This window comes from Sander lucioperca, chromosome 12 (genome assembly GCF_008315115.2).
Source record: "Sander lucioperca isolate FBNREF2018 chromosome 12, SLUC_FBN_1.2, whole genome shotgun sequence".
Classification (NCBI taxonomy): Eukaryota; Metazoa; Chordata; class Actinopteri; order Perciformes; family Percidae; genus Sander; species Sander lucioperca.
In genome coordinates this window covers 5,983,702-6,006,420 of record NC_050184.1, presented here as the reverse complement: position 1 = coordinate 6,006,420, position 22,719 = coordinate 5,983,702, and the positions used below count along the sequence as shown (strand labels likewise).

At 44.2% G+C, this 22,719-nt stretch overlaps 1 protein-coding gene across 5 annotated transcripts in view; it reads right to left on the bottom strand.

Moving 5' to 3' along the window:
• rerea (arginine-glutamic acid dipeptide (RE) repeats a) overlaps positions 1-22,719 on the bottom strand; it is a 133,665-nt gene that overhangs the window by 44,058 nt on the left and 66,888 nt on the right. The window lies entirely within an intron of this gene.

Here is a 22,719-nt window from a genome sequence, read left to right as displayed (position 1 = left end):
CATTTTCTTTGATTACGACCTCACAAACTGGCCTCTTGGCAAACAGTGATGCTGTGCAGGCGCACGGTTTATGACTCATACAGGCTGATGCCAAAAAGCATGCAGAGAGACCAAGACAATTAAAAAGGGATTGCAGAGCATTTAGAGCCTTAACAAAGTAAACAGTGGGATGGCCGTTGCTGAAGGGAGGAGAGAGAGAGAGAGCGAGCGAGCGAGCGAGCGAGCGAGCGAGAGAGAGAGAGAGAGAGAGAGAGAGAGAGAGAGAGAGAGGAAGCAATCTCTGCCTCCTACAAATCCACTGCCTTCTCTTCACTTAATTACAATTATCTAATGATTTTTAAAAAACACTATTAAAGTTTACTCATGAACTGCCACTGTATCTCTTTACAGTGCTTTGGACTTTATACTCTAAGTGCTGCCACCCACTGGCCTTTTGATAAACTACAAATCAGCAAAGGCTTGTAATTCCTTAGATGGCCAGAAAGTGGCAGCACTGAGGTGAGAAGAGAGCTTTTCCAGGGCCAGTTAATGAAAAAACAGAGAGGGAGGGGAAGAGGGGGGGATGGAAGAAAATGGTAGAAACTGAGGCCAGCGCTGAGGTGAGAGATGAAAAGGGCAAAATAGTGTTTTCATTTCATGTTATAAAATATTTATTGTGGCTTCACATAAGCCCAACTGACCGTCACAGTGGTTTGAACATTAGAGAGACTGTTGGGCTGGGTGCTGGACTGCGACAAAATGCTATTGGCCCCAGCCATCTTTATTAGGGACTCGGCTAAGCTGCACTGCACTAACTGACTGAGACACCTGCACCACCACTGACGCCACCCGTGGAGTAAAGGAGAAATGAGCATATGGAAAAAAGGAAGAAGGGGGAAACGTCTACAGTAATCTAAGACAGACAGTTTAAGTTCAACTCTTTCCAGGCTCTTAACTGCATCTGTGTGTGCAGGAACATGAGGTCAGAGTAAAGATATTTAAAGCCTTTAGAATACATTGTTCTGTTATGTCACAGAGGAGGAGGCCGAGCACATGCAGCTAAGCAAATCATCACCTCCCTAAACCCTCAAGCCAACCTCTGGATTTCCCATTCTCTCCATTTCTTTCCAACTCTCCACTCCACCACCTTTCCATTTTCTTTCCCTCGTTCCTCCCTTTCTCCAACCTTGAGCAGGGAGGAGGAACGACTGAATGAGTGAGTGAGCCTGGACGTGTTAAACAGCAGCTGGCACGCAGTCAGTCAGCTGCATTCCCTGCTCTGGATGATTGTGTGAGTATACACACACTTTGCTTGTGATTCAACTGAGCCATACTTATGGACTGAGACACAGACCCCCGAGCTCGTACACATACTGTGTGTGAAGAAATGTGTGCAATGACGTCATGTCCCTCCCTCCCAGCAGTTAGCCCACCCATCCCAACCTCTTGTCTATCCAGTGTACAGACACCGTTGCCTTCTAGACTAACATGTTGACTGTCACAGCAGAGCGAGTTGTTATCCGCTGCTTATACATAATTAATACTTTAAGGAGACTGTAAATGCTGCCAGTGTTCTACCTGAACATTTCATTTTCTGCCTGTAAAACCACAAAATCAAAAGGATTTCAGAGAGCTGGGACATAGAGCCTAATGCAAACAGAAAAGCACAAGCGGGTGGAAAGACGCAGACACATACACACATAGGTTGTACACCTTATTCATGAGCCTGCATTATTTTAAACCAACCAAACGAGCCAAAGCAAAGAGTGAACGTTACTTCAGCTATCATCAGTATCCTCGTCACTACAGAGTAGCTGTCGCTCTCCCGAGCAGATTGCTGTTTAGAAGCTCACAGCGGCGTTAAGCCCTCTCAGGCAAAAGAGGGATGGAGGTGGAGAGAAAGACTTACAGTGCAACATATGGAGCACAGAGTGGGAGTGAAGCATAGCTTTCAATTATCCCAATTCTATAAACATGCGGGGTGGAAAAATGAGTAGATAACGCAAGGAGAAAATGAAGGGGGATGATAGACAGCTCAGTCTCGCCATATGAACTACTAGTTGTATTGTCTGGATTTTTTTTCTAAGCTTGCCATAGAAAATAACAGAGAACATATAAGGGGAAACCACAATGCTGAATTGATTAGAGACATTCCACACTGTGTGTAGAGAGCTGAGCCCCGCACAATGTCAGCCATCTTTGTCTGTCCCGCCAGAGGCTAAACATGGCCCTGCCCTCCCTCCTCCTGGGCCCTAAACCCTGGGAATGCTGCTCACTGCTGAGAGGCCAAATGACTTGCCAACCTAATACTGAGGGAAAGAAATGAAACAAGAGGAGAAAAAAGAGAAAGTGCAAAGAAGCAGAGCAAAGGAGATGGGGGGGGGTGAGGAGGGAGAAAGGGGTTGGATTAAGGTAGGAGGAGCAAGACCTTCTCATTTCCTCAGATTTAAAATTACAACTATCCTCCTCCTGCTGCTTAACTGAAACCCCCAGGGTACAAGGCTACCCCTTTATTCATCGACAAGATATAAATCTGAGAGTCATGCTTTGGGGCCGAGCACAATGGTACCCCTCCTCCCTCCAGTGGCTCAGCCTGGCTTGTGGCATTCTTGGGCACACTCATCAGACAAGGGCTGGATTATAGGAGGGCACTCAAAAGGTTATATACTGGGAAATATGATTTTAAAGTTTAATTCTTGTAAAAATGAATCCAAAATATATCACTGTTAATTAAAAACAAAATGCATTCATCACATTTCTAAAAGCAGCCAAGACAAGCCAGGCATTCTGCGAGTCGGTTAATTCTCCCTCTGACTAGCTAAAGGTGGCTGGCCCCTTGGATCCATAATGGCTGTGCAGTTTTCTTTGTGTGGCTGCATGTGTGTGCAGTCAACTCTGGAGCTGGGGCCCCTGTGTACGACCACACCACTACAAAGACTGGGGGAAAGAGGGAAATACAGAGGGCAGACTTTCCTTTTAACAAGTACAGGCTTTAAATTTTAAAAGAAAACCAGCTCTGTTAAGTGTACACTTAAAAGATGGACCGATTGTGGGACTAATTCCATGTTTTCAAATATGAGAGTGTGAAATCGATGCAGTGCTTTTCCGAACCAATGTCAACACACACGGCAGTTGCAGAGAGCAGAGATTTTTTCCCACATCTGTTTCCAGTGTCCTTTACAATATGGTCATTGCCTTGCAGCCAAGCCGAGCTGTGACAAAACTAAGAGCAAGTTGTTACAACCTGTAACCCTTAAATCGAATGCCTATCCGTCCTCCCCACACTGCAACACTAGAGCTTTGCTTTAAACAAAACCAGACCCTCCCGGCCCCACACGACAGGCCCCCAGTGCACCTCGTTAACAGGAAACCTCTGTTTATTTTCTCTGCTTTTCAAACACTCTCTTCTTCCTCTGCTAACCCTGTTAGTGACCCCCCCTCCCCTCCCCTCCCCTCACTGGTGACATCAGCAGCCAGGATCTATGACTTCCTTCAGGAGGTGGCAGCCAGAAGTAAGGAAGGAAAGACAGATCCCAAACACACAGACAAAGGAGACAGCACAGAGCGAGGAAGGGAGGGAGGGAGGAAGGAGGGGGAGGTCAAACAGACAAGAGCAGCAGCAGCAGCAGCTCAGTGTTAGCGAGGAATGTCAAGCAGTTCAGCTAGGCTAGCAGGCTACTGAGCTAACAGCTTAGTTAGCTAACGCCACAGGGGTAGGCTTGAGTATGGTGGATCAGGATTGGCAGTGGTGTGACATTGACAGGCAGAGGCTCAAAATGGCACAAGGTCGGATTGTGTGAGTGTTCACCTCGCCAGCCTCAAGGGGAAAGTAAGCACATTCAAAGAACAAAAGGCTGATTGTGGCATTTGGAGGCAGAGATGGGATCTGGGAGGACTAATCTGCTGCTCCGACATGATAAGATTAGAGAGGGGAGGCAGGAAGAGCTGGCTGGGAAGATCACACATACACTCGCATAAACACACACACATACCAAGATGATGGATCTGATTGGAAGGGTTTTCCACTCTGCTTTCTCTCTTCCTCATTTTCCTGCTTTCTCTGCCTTATTTTCTACTACTCTCACTGAGAGATATCTGCCAGCACACCAGCACTCAATAAGCACTTCAATCTGGATGACAGAACACACGCACACACTCAAAAACTGTGTGTGTGTGTGTGTGTACGTACACTGGCGAGGTACAAGAGATCTGTTGTGTTCACGCAATCTACGACATCTTAGTGACTGACAAAGGAGGTTGTTAAAAAGAAATGCCAGCATGCTGTGTGAGCAAACACACACATACAAGCCAATGAGAGCAGGCGCGCGGGCACGCACGCACACGCACGCACGCACGCACACACACACACACACACACACACACACACACACACACACACACACAAATAACAGGCTTTCAGGATAAGCACCACTATTCTTCTCCCAACCCTGCAGTAGAGCGGGGCAGGCTGGGACTCTGTGTCAGAGGTAAGAAAAAGCACCTCTAAATCAGGCTGTCAGAGCCAGCAGCAGGATTCCACTCTGCAATCCTCCTCTACTTATGGGCTTCGCAGTGAGCACTTGGCTACTTTGAGGAAGGAAGGATAACCTGCCCCTCAAGCCTCCTTCTCGTAGGCACATATAATAACACTAAACACATATAATAACACTAAACTAATGCTGATGTTTGTGTGGAGGAACTGTATGCACAGCCTGCTTCCCAGCCTGGCAACAAGAACAAATGGAGAGTGTGTGGGAGGCAGAGGGAGGAAGGAGGTGAGGTGAGTCCCAGCTGTGGTGGCGGTCCTGGCAAGACCTTTGTGCCGTGCCTACAGAGGAGTGTCTCTCTCTCTCTGCCTCTCTTTGGCTTGACCTGTTAGGATATTAAATCGGCCCCCTCTGCTTTGAACACACTGGGCCCATCTGTCAGCCCGGCTCCATATTGGATTGGATGAACATTAGCCGTTTAAAAGTGGGCAGATTTGCTCTTGTTGCTCTTTGTGTGTGTGTTGTGTGGGCGCCTTTGAACATGAGCGCCCACGCCCGCTTTAAATTTTAAACCCCCCTTTCAAGGAATCAAGCAGACACACATATCTCAGTTTATGACAGACTAGTCACTAGCCATGTGATTGTACAGATTGACGACATACAGTGACACATCTAAGGAAGTTAACAGGTCCTCCTGTCATCTAGGCAAAAAAGGAGGGATGTTGCCAAGATGGAGAGAAGACAGAAAAAGAGGAGAGGGGTTGAGTCACGCGGAACTCACAGATGATACTAATTACTTGAGGGCCACTACTGGTGGATCATACTGCCAACCACAGGCACACTTTAAACACTGGAGAGTCACAAGTGCTACACATGACTATGCTATATCTGAGATCTAGCTCATCCAACACTGTGTTTCACCCCATGCACATAACAAGCAGGGCTAGTTGCACCAGTCTTTGCTTTGTCTTTTTGTTTTTGTCAAATGTGTCCCAGTGGGAGTGAGTAAATTAATGGCAGAAATAATAAGAAAAATGTATGATGTTGACCATGTTGCCCTCCTTCTAGACAGAGAGTGGCGGCGAGAACACCAGCCTTGGCTGCATGCTCCATAAAATAGCCAGGCAGTGTCCAACTTAAATATTTGTCTTTGCTTCCAACGCACTTCTGCTGCATTGTGGTTTTAGCCAAGAAATTTAAGACGAGTTAAGTGAAGGTACAAAGAGCAGCACTTTGAAAGGCAAAAGGAGAGAGAGAATATAAAAAAATACATCCACTAATGATCATTATCTGCAGACCACAGACACGGAGCACCAGGGACCTGACAACTTGTGTTTAGTGATTTAGGCTACACACAGATACACAGGCACTTATTTTTCTTTTTTTTTTTTTTGAGAACACAGACAGAAATTCTTGCAGCACTAGCAGGGTATAGACTAGAATGTGCATCCAAGTGAAACTTCAAACATAGGCTGTGCGAGGACAGATGGAGGCAGTTAGTAGAGCTCATATCTGGGTGTTCAGATCATAATACTGACTTTATTTCCCAAGCCCTCCCTCTCAGCCAGAAGTACAGTTATAGCCTGCCAGAAAACATTGTCATTTCTGCCTTCAGCCTTTCATTTAGCCGCTTCAAAGCCATCTTGCTTTCATACCTGGCTTCCTGTGTGTGTGTGTGTGTGTGTGTGTATGCGTGTGTGTAGCCCGGGACGTTCTCTTGAGAGCTGTCTGCTCTCAAGGTAATACCATGAGTCAGTATTCAGAGTTAGACTTAGAGACACACACACACACACACATACATACACATACACACACACACACACACACACACACACACACACACACACACACACACACACACACACACACACCTTTGTGTTTTGCAGTGTTTAAACACCATGGTGTTTTGCTTGGAAGGCTGTTTCCCTGTGATCCTTTGTTTTAGCTTTGCCTTGTTAGTGATGGTGAGCTAATGAGACATCTTACTAATACTGACTGGACGACTGCTGTGGAGAAAGAGAGGGGGCGTGCACAAAGGCTATGAATATTGGGCTGTGTGTGTGGATGTCATATTGGACGTCTGCCCAGCCAGCTAATCCAGACCCTTAGTGTGTATATGTATGTGTGTGTATGTGTGTGTATGTCTGTGTGTACAACTAGCAGTGGCAGCCTCCTGAGCAGGGCATGGGAAGAGAAGGAGCAGTGGGCTGATTGAGCGCTGTAATGTAAGACAGGAAATGAGAAAGCTTGCTCAAGCCAATGCTAATCGATCTCCCCTCTGTATTATTCCCACACAGACACATTTAACTTTCAGGCTAAAGTGTAGGTTAATGCAGTAGTAATACATTTGCAAAGACAAAACGATTTGGGTAGGATATGTGTGTGAAGGGTAGACAAGTTGTGTGTGTGTGTGTTACAAGTCAGTCAACTCACTGTGGAGTCAGAAAAGGTGTCGTGTCTGTGTGCGTGGATGTGTGCCACTTCAAAGACTGATGGGGTGTGAGCATTGAGAGGGATGATCAGAGTGTGTATTTACATGTTTCTGTGAGTGCTTTGGAGGTCTTTTCTATGTAAGAGCAGCTGTCAGGCAATGTGACGTGTGTCTATAGTGAGTGTGTGTGAGAATGACATAGATACAGAAAAACCCAGAGGCTTCTTGTGTGTGTTGCTCTGTATGGTCAGCACACATCAATACACAGCTAATAGGAATATTTATGATCCTTCTAACACATGCCAAAGCTCATCTCCCCCCCCCACCACACACATTGCTGTGTAAGAATATAAACACACAAACCCAGGAGAGAGAGGAGTGGCAACACACAGCCGGAGATGGAACAGAGAAGCAGCGAAGAAGAGCGCAAGCATGCAAAAAGAGATCTTAACGCTGAATGTTAAACTGGACAGACAGCATTGCAGACGGCCTTGAAAAGCTCATATCACCGTGAGCTCAACCAGTTGTGATTGTATTGTTTTATCTGGCCACTGCTTCTGAAGATATCCATCTCTCTGTCTCGCTCTTCCCTCTATATCTGCGTCTGAAGGTGACCTTGCCTGTCTGTCAGTGTCTGGTGATGACACTGGCCCTATCAGTAATACATCATGTAAGCTGGTTATCAGCCAGATGCCGCACTAGCCGAGCAGTGGGTGGTCTGTTAGGCACGCTTGCTTTGTACAATATGCAAATAATCACATACAAATGACCTACCCATATGCGTGACGATATATATCAGTGTGGATGCAAATGCAGTAGGCTATCAGATGTGTGTGTGTGTGTGTGTGTGTGTTAAACAAAAGATTTAAAGAAGTTACAGGTCTTTCACCATATGCAGTTACAGCTCACAAAATCAAAAGGCTCATTGCAGCAACTGTAGCCTGAATGCTTGGGTAGATTGTGATTATAACACATGTGCACAGATATTCTCACAGAGAGAGAGAGAGAGAGAGAGAGAGAGAGAGAGAGAGAGAGAGAGAGATAGAGAGATAGGCCAGAAGCTTTGAGCAGCCTCCCACTGTGCTGCAACAAGAGATGTATTGTAGACAACACAGCTGCAATAACAAGGCTGGCCCAGTGCTAGAAGGAGTGGTACTGCATGACTCTCAGTCTAGACCAGCAATAACAGCCGCCATATTGTAACATGATTATGGATGGAGTTTCTGAGTGTCAGAAAGACACATTTCAGTCCATTAAAACCTCTTTGATTCGACCTGAAATAAATTTTAAGTCACAGTGAAACAGATTTTTTTTTTTTTTTACATTTTTGGTTCCTTAATTCAATCACTACAAAGTATAACCCCAATCTGGTATTAGTTGGGAAGTCTAAAAAAGGCTCACGTCTGTGTGATAGTATCAGTGATTGAATTTTTTTTATATATATATTTCTCCTACGCAATTAACTCGCCACTAGAGGTTTTACATTTTCCAGTGCATAAAGACCAAGGGATGTCACAACTGTCAAGTGGGTATATAGTGTAAAAGGTAGAATGAGCTAATGAGGCAAAATAAAATGTAAATTAAGTAAATAACTTGAATAAAAAAAATAAAAACAATGCAAGCAAACCACTGTGTTTTTAATTATATAACAGATTAATGTTCTGAAACTAATAATGGATGGTGTAAGAGCAACATAAAAGGTTTGGAAAGGTATAGACGACTGAATTTAGTAAGGAACACCATGCATGTTTGCATTAACTGAGCAGATGCTGTGTACACAACCGCCAACTCCAAGTGGAAAAATACACCTTTAGGCACTTTTACACACACCTTACACATTCTGCCGAGACTTTAAGAACCTGCTGATATCCTCCGTAATGTAATATGATGCATTATATTTTTGCATTTCATTAATTATTTCACAGGATGAAGGTAGCAGAGTGAAGAAGGGAATGTAAAATGGAATAACCTTTCATTTCTAAATTCTGTAATTTTTGTTTTGTTTAGGACATTCAGCTGACAAAATATTGGATAAATGGGTGACTTTCTATGAATAACTGAAAATATCATGTCCTGATTTTTAATCCCTGCTAATAAAACTGCAATGTCTCTGCTGCTCACTTCCCAAACACAATGTAACACAGTAAAATACACATGATTAAGGAAACAATAGTTCACTAATGCAGAACATGGGGGAAAAGATTGTAATCATGATGAGCATAGTGTGTCAAACACATTGGTTATTGGTCACACACTCACACGCACAGATAGAGCGACCACCGAGAGAGAGAGAGCCAGACAAAGAGGTTGAACAACACACCAGTAGCTCTACTCTCTGCAACCGAGGCACATCAAAGCCTTCTCCGCCCATTTATCTGTGTGTGTGCCTGTAAATCAAAAGGCATACTTTGAACATGCGAGCGCACACACGCACACATTCAAATACACACACACACACACACACACTCAAATACACGCACACTCTCTCTCACACACACACACACAGGCTCAGACTGCATTTGCTTTGTGCAGCAGCATCCAGGGCTGGGTAGGGGAGGTAAAGGATTTTGCTGTAGATGGGGGAATTACTTGCCTCAGCTCACTCTGTCAGGGAGGAGAGGGGGATGACTGTTTACCCACAGTGAGTGAGAGAAGAAAAAAAGAAAGAAAGAAAAGACAGAGAGGTCAGTGCTGTGTCTCAGACAGTGCTTTCTTCTCTGCAAGTCACCTTTTGCTTCACTTTCACCCCTCACTTGCCCCTGCCAACATCATTGAAAGGTGACACGCACATCCACACATCCACATCCACACCTATCTCTTTAAAAATGGCTGTAAGGTGTAGTAGATAAGAGGCCAGGTCAATGTAATTAGTTTTAACAGCATGTTCAGGGCAGGATACTATATACAGGAACAGTGAAATAAATGCACAAACACATTCAGAAACCCACTGAGAGGAAAACCAAGGAACACGCACATGCACACACAGCATCCCAGTGTGACCATATGGTTTGGCGGGAACTTCCTACCCACTGCAGAGGAAGTGTCCGTTTACAGTGTACAGTTCAGTTGTCCGCCATCACATCCTGTCTCCCAGCTCTAAACAGCAATGCAAAGTCTGCTCGGCACAGCCCAGTCACGGCTTTTAAGTTAAATCCAGCAGAAAGGAGACATAGTTCACCATACCATGCAATCAGCATCAGCATGAGAACTGGTATCGCAAACGCAACCTCAAACGACAAAGCAGTGGCGGTATAAACAGAAAGCTTTATGTACCATAGCTTGTGTGTGAATCTAGTCCCCTTTCAGCCTGTTTTGTTGGCACATTATCGCTTTCCTCCTCTACTGTGCCGATGTCAATGACATCCACCTGTACTTGGGTGGAGGGTGATTAGGTGTTCTTACAGTTGGCCCTTTGTAACAGAGTGGATGCTTGTAATAGATTGTGTGTGGAGAGTGATGTAAAAGGCTGATGATAGAATGATCCAGCTGACATTGACTAACAGTCTGTGGAATACAACAAGGAGGGGTTATTGATGACTCTTTTAAACAGCCAGTATCATTGCCATGGCAGCCCATACATTATCACCGTGCAGCCACGCCCCGTCACCATCCTGGACCAATGGGCAGGCAGCTGCCGATCAAACAATAACCAGCATTGTAGGAATGGTTGAGGGAGAGAGGAGAATGCTAAATGTGCCACTTCATCTGGTGATTGACACAAAGCCTCTTGTTTACCAGCACCACAGAGATTTGCATCATTGTACCATTGCTCCTCCCTCTCTCTCATTTCAGTTCTTCTCCTCTGCGTCCCCTGCTTCACTCCCACAATCCTCCCTGTTTGTGGCGGTGCTGCATGAAGTGGATATTACCCCACCCTGCTGCTATGATATTGATCAGCCTTCTCCCTCCTCTCTCCTCCTTTCTCCTCTCTTCATAGCCCACTGCATTGATTCCACCTCTCCCTCTGAGCCCGCCAGCTAGGAGTGATTACACACGCTGCTCTCACACACACACACACACACACACCCCCCCCCCACCTTTGGTAAGGATTATGGGATGTGTAGCCTTTCTTTACTTTAAAGGCTATAAAGCTCAGCGGCTGATGCACCAGCCCTGTGAAAACACTGCTTCTTTTTATTCAAGGCAACCAATGACTGCAAGCTTAGCATGATATATTACCATAATAAACATCTGTTGTTATAGCATGTTAGCATAGCACATCGGCAGGCTGGCATACAGCCGGCTTTGCTCTGGTGGTTTTTGTCAGGCTGGTGCTAAAGATGGCTGTGGTAGGGCTTGACAGGTGGGTTCCAGACATCTTGTGATTCTATGCAGAACCACACAGAGCTGATACACACTCCTTATATGGGCCTGCGGTGCTGCACTCACAAGCAATACACTAGCAACTAGCCCACTAAAGTCAGAGCAGTTAAATGAAACAGCACACAATGGGTGTCAGCGCTACATAAACAAAAGACTTTATCAAAGAGCCAAAATCAGCTGTGTACAGAGGTAGGAAATCTGTGAATTGGGAATAAAAAAAAACATCTCCTAGGTGGGTGGAAAGCTACACCGCCTAAGTGCATTTCCACACCAAAAGCTGAGCTTGGCTAAACTGTTCCAGCAGCAGGAGCCACTGGCTCATCTGCACACACTTGCACATTAATAAGTTAAATACCTACCGTCTCCTGTTCACCAGATAGCATCTCTGCTAACAATAGCTGGTGGAGTGCTAAAAGTTTTGGATGGGGAGTCCTAGCTGATGATGAGCTAACGAGGGCAGTGTAGGCTGATGTCGCAAGAACAACCACTTATCACTGGTTAACCTCTCTCTGGTAGCAGCAACAATCCAGCAGAGAGTCTACAGCAACAGGCCAGAGATCCCACATATGATACACACCCTCACTGCCATTTGGCATTTAAATGGCATTTTAGTATGGCAGCAAACAGTTTGCACCTAATTATGGCCAGTTGCTGCTGTGTCCTGAGTTAAGCAGGAGTCTCAAACAGCCATCCACACAACAGCAGGGCTGTTAAATCTACTCTCTTAAGGATAACTAATACCTCTGCCTTAATGCTGAGGTGGGCTGGATGTTAGTGTGATAAAGGGGCTTTACAGCATGTGAAATTTTAACAGTCCAAACATAGACCCCATTCCCACCTGGTATAAAAATCTGACCTGAGTGATCCGATCACCCAAGCAGACAGCAGTACAGGTGTGAATGCACCCAGGACACATTGAGATCCGATCACTCAGACCACATTCGGAGGTGATTTAGGCCACATGTGAGCACATTCTTTAAGCAGCGTGTATGCGTACATGTCCTAGGACACATTAAAGCCTGTTTTACAGTTTTGCGGAGGCTCCATGCAGAGCTTTCGCTGTAGTCTACGTAAGTGGCCTGATGTTTATACTTGTGCACTGGTGTGTGCGTCGAGCCGCCGCGCGTGTGTGTGGGGAGTGGGTGATAGAGCGAGGGAGAAGTGAATAGGGCTGAACGATTAATTGCATTTGCGATAATATCGCGATATGTTAAAACGCGATTTCCTAATCGCAAAGGCTGCGATTTGGTCACATGACTCGCGAGAGCAAATCAGTCTGCACTCCGCAGAGAAAGCATCAACTAGCACGCTAACGCTACACTGTACCGTGAGCTGATTTCTGTCATTCAAACAACTCTGAGTTGTAGTTTAAAACTTTTACAGCCATTTTAATAAAATGAAGGGTTTTATTCTGGTTCGAGTCCATACGTGCAGTTAATGGATACAGACACGCAGAACTGAAGGCTCGGTTGGCAACTATTAGCTAACTCTGATTAGCGGTTAGCTCCGGTTAGCGGTTAGCTCCGTTATAAAGATATGGAGTGGAGGAGCTGCCACTGAGAGGGGTAACAACCAGACTCTGATAAATGACGTTCGGGGAGCTTCCACAGCAGCGTGGCCGCGGTGTTTCAACAGTTTCATTAGTACAGTTAATCCCACGGCAAGAACACCAGCAACTAGCTAACGCAACGATAGCCTCTCTGCACTCGGCAGCACGCAACTTCACGAGGGGGAGGAGCTGGAGGCAGCTCCTCTCTGTGCACTGTAAAAAAAAATACACTGTTGTGTGTGTGTGTGTGTGTGTATATACTATATTTTTACTTTTTTAACTGTCTAGTGTGTAATTGTGTGTTGTTCATACTATAAAATGATTTATTGTTTGTCTTTGTTGAATAATACAGAAGACAAAGAGCTTAAAAAAGAATCGAATCGCAATATTTGGGAAAAAAAATCGCAATTAGATTATTTTCAAAAATCGTTCAGCCCTAGAAGTGAGAGAGTGATGGCAATTAGCTTTGGAGCGAGTACCGACTCTAGAGTCATAGTGAGAGAAACAAAGTGTCTCCCCTGTCTGACCAAGGTGGGAAATCTGTAGCAGGAAAAGTTAACCCTCTCCTTGATTTCATGTTGTTTATGGAGAAGGAGAACCAGGAAATGAGACAGGGGAAATGCAACGCTACCTAGCAACGGCCGAGCGACGTGTAGTTACATTATTCGAGAGGTGCACGTCAGGCTACGGCGTAGGGTCCGGCATAGACGCAGAGGGGTCTGCGGGGGTACGCCGTCAATTCTACGCACAACCATAAAACGGCCTTAAGGACCACATACTCAACAGTGAGCGGAACTAAGTACTTATTTAAAGTGTTTCTCATGTCACAGAAACCACTGAGAATGAATTGTGTGTTTTGAATGCTATCATCATACTGTCAGGGATATAAGAGCAGGCAGCACAGGAACAGCAACATATCACCGGCTGTCTGGAGCTCTGTGCCCCGAGGTTGTCTGGAAAAGGCAGCTGCCGGTATACAATAACTTTATTTTTAGTTTCATGAAACGAAATTCACGAATATGTAGGATATTACTACAGACAGAGACAGAGTGTTCTTAAGTCACAACTTCTCCTTTTTGCTATTTAGAAGGTTTAATTTCCGATTAATTCTTCACAATAAGTCCCCCTTTATTTTATTTAAAAGCTTTCATTATGAAGCAGCAAAATCAGTAAATGTCTTTATCAGCAGTAACTAAATAAAAGAACCAACAAACATAAGCGAACATGACTTTTTTAAACCTCTTGTCTTCTGCCTGACAGCGCTTTTTCAATCGGTCATTGCACATTTATTATGTATAATGTATGTGAGAGTAACACACTAGAGGATGGATACCCGACCCGAGCCCGACGGGACCTGACGGTACCCAAAGGGCCGGGTTTGGACAGACATTTAGAAATGATGTTCGGGTTGGCTCTCAGTCACATCAGCGCGCCTCTTGTGCGCGCCTGTGTTAACGTGCGCTTCTTGCCCCGTGTGCGCTGATGCGCTCATCTGTTGACAATGCCTTCCAACAGTTGCTTAATAAAAGCGGGCTTTCCACACAAACAAACGTACATGTGTCATTAGTATGAGAGAAAAATTTGATTTTAACTGTGTTGGGCTCGGGTCGGGTTCGGTTACTGCTCTGTCGGACGCGGGCCAGGCTCGGACAGAAAAATGCGGGCCGATCTGTACTCTATCTATCACACACACACAGAGAGAGAGAGAGAGAGAGAGAGAGGCCAGAACCGGTATGTGCCTGTTTATTTGCATATAGAGTGGGGAAGTGAGATCCGATCGCCAGTGGTCACTCAACACGCATTTGGAGACACATTCTACTGCCAGGTGTAAACACACTTAGAGCTGTCCACTTGTAATCAGATCACTCAGATCGGATCTCAATATGGTGGAAATGCGGCCAATGACTGGGGGGGGGCAAGGACAGTTAGTGTTATAAATAGCAGTAATCAATATTCTCCCTCTGTACCTTTCACTGTTTTAATTAGTACTTGTATTGCACTGCAACCTAAACTCTTAGACAGGCTCAAAGTGACTTTATTTCAGTTGTGATCTGAAAAACAGAAACTTACCTACATGAAACTTTCAATTAGCAGCTTCAAATAAGCTAAAGCAGTGCTTTGACAAATAAATAACATTATGTCTCATTATCACTCAGTGTAAGCCCATATAAAAAAACTCTAATGATCCATTGAGGCATCTTTAGAGATGGTGTTTTGGGCCAAAAAAGGTACTCCAAGAGACAGTCAGCCATCTGTTAACAGCAAGCTCCATCAGTCCCCTACAGGTCCTGTCACAAGTCTACAGCTAGAGGAGTGTTAAGCACAGGTTCTACTGCGGCATACACGCTGAAGAAATGGGATGTGCGTTTTGTGTAAATGTGTGCATCTTGGCTCTGCAGGGTGGAGAGGACGAGAGATCACTGTCTATACAAGGAGCACACAGAGGGGGGTCTCGATCACCTTCAACACCCCTCCACTTGCTGATGGAGAAAGCCTCTCACATCCATCCGCCAACTCCATTACCCACTCCAACAGGGCTGCACATTAAATCATTCCATTTCACCTGGAGAAGAGAGGGTGAAGGTAGGAAACAGAGGTGGGAGGAAGACAGGAGTTGTTTTTTTCCCTCGCTGTCCTTTCTAGCTGGTGTGTGAACCGATTTGGACATGCCCACGTGCTGGATCACAATCGGTAATGGGCCCAAATCAGACCCCCATCCCACAATGCCTATAGGCACAAGATTTATCACAAAGACCAGACAGTAGAGGAGAGGAAGAAAGGAGAAGTCAAATAGAAATAATGTGGAAGAAGGTGATGAATGCCGTAAGAAATGAAAAGAGCAAATGATGGGAGCCTATTAAGAGTTATTCTCAAATGGGGAGGGCATTATGGCGATCTATAAATGGGCTGTTAAGCTCAATAGCCCAAGGTTAGCTTGTCGTGATGCTGCAGTGAAAGTCTATATAGCTGACTGTTAGTCCTAGCGTAAACACGCAGCCAGTAGCATCTGGATAGAAAAAAATGTATTTAAAATGCTCTGATTATTTCAATTAGCTCCAGAGCGAGTAAGAAGAGGAAATGAAGCAGAATGTCAGACAAAGCTCCAAACACAGATAGCCTTGCATGGCAGCAGCTTGCCTTAACAACTGTATAGGGTAAGAGTAGAAGCCATTGGATAAAAGACATGGGGATTTGACAACTGTACAAAAAAGGGACTTCTGGGGGGAGTTCTGCATTTTCTTAATCATTTCATTAAGATAGTGCTTAGGCTAATTTAACAGTAGGCTTAATAAAGCAGACTTTCCTCCCTCTGTTCTGTGCACAAGTGTTAACTGCCTGCTGGAACAAAGGTGGCTGTGTTCACAAACACAACACTGCCAAACTGTTAAGTACATTCCTATAAAGAGAAGAACAAAGAGCGTTTGAGCGTGGCGGGAGCAGAAATGAATACAGCTACTGTGGGGATAGCACAGCTCGGCCCTTTGATGCCAGGAAATGTCTTTACCATCGCGGATAGTGTTTATGCTGCTTCATAGCGTACCGTTTAAGGATTGAGGCAACAATAAAATCAAATGGTAGTAGCATGAAATCTCAGTAGAGCTGATGTTCGGGAGAGAAATGGGACTGAGAGGGAGGAGATAGGGGAGTTGAGGTATGTGCTGCGAAACAGCAGACGATTATAGGAGATGGTAGAGAATTTTGAGGTTTGAACTGTAAGGTTTTGTGGTAAGCACAACAGAGGACTTGAAGGTTACACAACGCAAAATTAATGAAGTGTGCAATGTTTTTGTGTGTGGTTGCAAGTCACAAAAATGCACAAACACCTATGTACGAGAATAAATGAAGTGTGTGCGCATGTGTGGTGAAGCATCTCCAAGCCCTTGCAGATGTGGTTCCCCCGGCCCATGTGATCCATTAGTGGTGACAGACAGGCAAACACAATTTAGACTTGCCCATCAAAGCACATGCAACACCACTCAAAAACAACTCATGCACAAAAAACATACAATTCTTCTTCTATGTCCCAGGAAAGACCAGTCTAAATTTGTCATTAATGCAAATCTGAAAAACCTCTTTATTTCTTATATACTACCATATATACTGATCTTTGTGTGCTTATCGAAGGTTAGGCTGTGCTAAATTAATCTCTGGGGTTATTAGTGCATTTCATGGTTCAGAGTATTTTACAAATCTACAAAAAAAATCCTCATTTGACAGTAAAAGCTTGAGTTGTGAGCCCGTCAAGTCCTGTTTGTTGTTCATGGAGCTTTTTTGTTCTTTGGTTTCTAGGTTTAAGAGATGGTTTTCTTGTTCACATACTGACTGGACGGTTGTGCTTAGAGCAATTGCATATCAGAGCTCTTAAACAGAGTGATATTCCCCTTTCATGATCGAAACATGAGCATATGTGAGCCAGTTGCGTTGCATTAAATCAACAAGCATTCAAAGATGGAGAATAAATAAAGCTAGCAGTGAGTCAAGCTATAGCACATGTACAAAATGTCAGAGGGTCAGTATGAGATTGCAGTGCCGCTGCAGGGGAGCTGCTGGAGATGGCAGCCTGTGGTGATGTTGCTGTTGTTTTAAGGGCTGTGAGGCAGCGGGCTCCAAGGTAGAAAGTGTCGACATTCCTCATTCCTCAAAGCATCCCTGAAATTTCCTTCTCTCGTGTCTGCTCCTCTTTCTGACCAATGCCCTTGCCCTTCTTCCCTCCTTCCTTCCTCCCTTTGCTCTCTCTACTGGTGAGAGTTAATTTGCACCATGTGTTCTTTAACGGAAAAAGAGGGGGGGAAATAGGGCCCTAGTCGAAGCGTGTGAACCCGATACCACTGTAAATCTCCACTTCCACAGTGTTATCCTCTCACCCCTCCTCCTCCTCCACTCCTGTTCTCTCTCATTCTTTTTTTATTGGCATGTCACACATTGGACAAGCTGGAAATTACACTGAGCTGAGCACTAGTGGTGAAGCACGCCAGATACCCACTTAAGCTGAGAGAGTGGAGAAAAGTGGAGGGTGGAAAGGAGAAAAATAGGGGACAAAAGAGAAGTGGAAATGTAAAGTGGAAGAGGACGAGGAGGTGGGGTGAAATTAGCCATCCATTTTCAGAGCAGAGGCCAATCCAATTAAAGCTTGACCAATCCACGCAAATGTGTTTAGTGTCTGGTTACTACACTCAGCACTGCGATTCTCATCTAAATACAATACTTGCAGATACTACCTGAGATACTAACAGCTGAAAATGATGAGAGAAGTAATAATTAAGGGAGTCATCTGCAATTCTATGGTATCTACAGTGGAAACCATCCAGCCCCAGAGATTGTTAGACACCGTGAACATTAGCCTACTTCAAAGGAGCCTTCGCCCTCTAATTTAGCATGCAACCACCTATGAAGGAGTCAACTGTTTTCATTTGAAAGGAAGACCAGGTCAGGTAATTAAACAGCCCCTGCCATTATTTTCATATACAACTACAGGGCTGGGAGTCCTGTAGGTTTTGAGAGCTTCAAATCTACCTGCCTTTCTTGAAGTCTTAGTTACATTTGTTTTCCCACTTTCTTATCAAAGCTACTGCCAAAGAAGATAGCACTGTCTGTTTGCTCTTCTGCTTTAAGATAAAAATGTAGTGCTCCACGATGAAGCGCAGTGAATTTGCTTCAGATCTTAGTGAAGACATCAGAGGAGACATTTTCACTTGTGATGTGCCAGGAAAAAAAAAAGAAAAGTGTGTACGGAGCCACTGAATATTTCAACAACTCGGTAACAAGGAGATAAATTAGCACTTGGATATATATGCAAGGCCCAAATATCATCTGTCACTGAAAAATGACTTAACAAATTTGCATGCATCTGTGTGGTCGTGAGAAGCCGGTGAAAGTAAACTCAACTAATGAAACTCCAAGGAGGAAGGGTAGGCAAAAGGCTTCTCTGCTGAATAATTTAGCAGTGGTGGGTCAAAGAGGTGGCTATTGATTGAGCTTTTAAAAGAGTCTTATGAAAATGCTATGGCCGCTAGCATGGCCCTTCAGCCCGACCAACCCCCACTGTCCAGAGGCTGCACCCTCTCCATCTGGGAAGGTAATCACCACTCATAAAAACACACACAAAACCCCATTTTGATTTCAGTCTGTCTCTACTTCCCTCCCCTCCCATCTTCTATCCTAGAGAAAGAGATCCTCCTATTGGCTGAACAACTAGTTTCCATAGCAGCATTTAGCTAATGCACAGGGAGAGCAGTGAGGGTGAGAGAAAAAAAAGTGTTATCTGTCCAAAAAGATGAAAAGAGGGGGATATGAGGGAGAATAAAAGCAAGGAGCAAGGGGGAGGGTTGGGTAGGTTTGCTTTTATATCCACGAGCAGAGCCGAATACAGCCTCCCGTACTGGCCGAGTCTGAACTATGTTGTTATCTCAACCTTGCCATTTGTAATGCTTTTTTTATTCATCGCTGTGCTCTTGTGGACAATCAATTTCACCTGCCTCCCCAAACGGAGACAGAGCTGTGTACGCATCTGAGAGATATGTGCCTGTCTACATCTGATTTGAGAAATGCACGAGCTTGCAAACTGACACCAGAGAAGGACTAGCACTTGTCAGTCTTGCAGATTGTGTCCGCTTAAGTACACACTTGCATAGTAACAGCAGCTGCTGCAGCTAGTGACCCCAACACCTCAGCTAAATGACCTAATGTTACCACAAAGAACGGCATTAATAGCTTTACCTCAGTGAAATTTCAAGTGTGCAGAGACAGCAAAGGAGAGAGGGAATGGGAGGGGGTGCATACCTCCTCATAGAGGAGCATTAATCAACACGGTCATAATGGGGAAAGTCACCTGATACTGCCAAAGCAGCAGTAAAAACTCCTTAGCTCACAGGGTCTAGTCACAGCCAAATGTGAGGGGAAGAGAGGGAGGGGGCTATTTATCAAACAAATGGAGGTAATCTGAACATGATTTGGTTTGTTCAGGTTGAAAAAATGATTCCACTTCATGTGCTAACCTGCTTCAGCCGACCACAGTAAGGAAGTATTAATATCAGCAACAATTTCTGGTCTGTTTTCCTTTTGCAAGTAAGTGACAATGAACGGCCATTCAGGGTTTAGTAGCTGCTGTGGTTCTATTGCTTAAAGGCTGCTACTCAATAGGGAACATTACAGACAGAATGCTTCAATCAAACAGCTTGCAGCAGGCTTGGCTGGCCGACCATGTCTATAGACGCCTAGATGCCCTTGTCAAAGCTGCTTTCTCACAGAAAGCAGACACTTAAGACAGCCCCACACACAATTGTGAAAGGCTGCATCTCCACATGTTCATCTGAGTGGACCGTGGAATGAAAGGAAGAGCTGAGGATCACTCGCACTTGCACACACACACACAAAATTGCCCCTAATGAGGGTAGCGCCCCTCTCTCAAGAGATGGCAGTGGCTGCTGCTCTACTCGATAAATATTAACAAGAAGTGCGACTGATGGCGGTGCTCACTGATCCATAATTGCATTTCAAAATGTTTAATGGGGGTGGGGTGGTGGGTGGTCGTGAAGGGAGCAATAGGAAGATAAAAAGAGGGAACTCAGCCTTCTAGGCAATGACAAGAGACAAGTGATGCCTGTCTAGTCAACCTTCAACTATCATCTAAATGGCTTAGCACGACTCAGACTTTTTGGTAAAAAAGTAAAAATTAGTATGACGTTTCTCCTTCTATTGACTCAACCATAGAAATACAATTTTATTTCTATGGACTCACCACTGCACTGACGCTGCAGCTTTACATAAAAGGAGAAATCTAAAGGAAGGATCAGAAGGATGGCAGAAAACTCCACTTAATAATGCCACGTTGTACATTAAGTGATATTTTTTGCATGGATCTGAATATGCGCAGACAAGCTAGCAACAAGATAATTAGCCAGCGGATCTCATTGTTAAGCTAATTCTCAGCACTTTGGATTCCATTAGGACTGTACTCAGCGTTCATGGAAAATCGAATAACTGCTTGGGTTAAGCATCCGTATTTATGCACATATATTTGCATCTTTATCAATTTGTTTTTTAATTATGGGCTTTGAATAGGTGGCATTTTCCAAGGCTGTATGATAAGCACCAGCTAAAACCAGCTCATATGTTGATAAGCACCAGCTAAAACCACCAGGAAACAGTTGTGGGAGATACAATTAACATATGGTGTGTGTATGTGTGTAGTCGAGGTGTACACGTTGTTTACATGACAACTGGGAGAGCTATGCTGTTATATCCATCCAACACAAACATGCATTTGAATACACATGTAACCACACATGGATACAGTGAATATGACCTGGTTACAGACCAAGAACTATGGATTATGTTCATAAGTAATAAATGCATTTTTATAAGGTGATCATATCCAGTGTAACATGTTTATAAAATAATTTGAACTGTACGGGATCTTAATCTTGTGCCATTGTTTTAAGTCTGTATGGTATTTAAAACACTTCACTGAAGAAGTAGCTAGATAAATTACTGCAGGGTAAATTTGGAGTTTTGTGCATGATTAAAACATAACTGCATATTCTTTTATAGTCGTAGAAATAATTGTGACATGTTGCAATGTTCAGTGAAAATGTAGAAAACTATAAATTGCCTTTTTTAAATCATTCATTTTTATTTTCTATCTGCTAATTAAGCAATTTGACTTTCCCATCAATCGTTTCAATAAGTTTTAAAACATAAATGAGGTGATATATCTTTTCACAAACACCAGAAAAATTCACCCGTCACAAGGAGAGAACGTATCAAACTGTTTCTAAATGTAGCTAAGTTTACATGGCTAGGTGAGCATCTGAGAATCACAAATGCTATCAACAGATATAATAATGTAGATATAATAATATATAATAATAAAATATAAATATCTAACACATTTTAATATCAGTCGAAATTCATTTTTTAACAGATAAATGCAGAGCTGACACTAATTTTGAAAGATAAATTCATACCATTCCTGCTTCATTTGACAGTTCCCAGCTAAGAGAGAGTAGATATGAGTGAAGGGTGATATGACAAAATAAATTGGCAAAAATCACAGTTAGCTGGGATATACTAGCAATATGAGTGATCAGGATGTTTCTTAGCGTCAGTTCAAACAATTTACCATGTGTAACCTTACTGATTAGACGTCCAGGGGTCACGCGACCTCACATGAACAACTCTTGCATGTGAGACGTAAGGCCAAATACTAATCAATAGGAGCTAAGGTTTATGGGCAATTTATTTTTTCTTTCTAACAGCACACCTTTAGTTTGAACACATCTCATCAATTAGATCGAAGCATGTCAATAACTTTCAATTACACACGTGTACAATGTACATGTGTGGGCCTGTTATTTGACAGTGCTGGATAGCGCGCGCACACGCACACACACACACACACACACACATTTGACAAAAACAATCCCTCATCCTTGTAAGCTGATCAGGCCTGCAACATATGAGCTGGATTCCTGGCACGATAATTGCAATTGTACATGGCATCTAATTAAATGTCTAATAGGAGTGAGATCCAGGAGGAGAGTTAGGTATGTGTGTGTGTGAGTGTATGTGTGTGTGTGTGTGTGTGTGTGTGTGTGTGTGTGTGTGTGTGTGTGTGTGCTTGCATGTGGGTGTTGGCGTACTGGGCTCCTCAATCCAGCATGCGTACCCCGGAGGGAGAAACACTGCAATCACTCCATTAGCAAAAGAGGGAGGGAGACATGGATGCAGGGAGTAAGAGAGAGGGATGTGGGGGAGGGAGGGAGGACAGAACACAGCTGACTTGGCCAATAACAGCAAATGAGGTTAGATATAAGCAGGGGTCAATGAGCGCAGAGGACATGGACACAATGACTGGAACATGGGATGGGAGGAGCGATGGAGGGAGGTGAGTGACAGCAGATAAAGAGGAGTGGGGATGAGGGGGGAATAAAGTGTAAAAACAGATGACA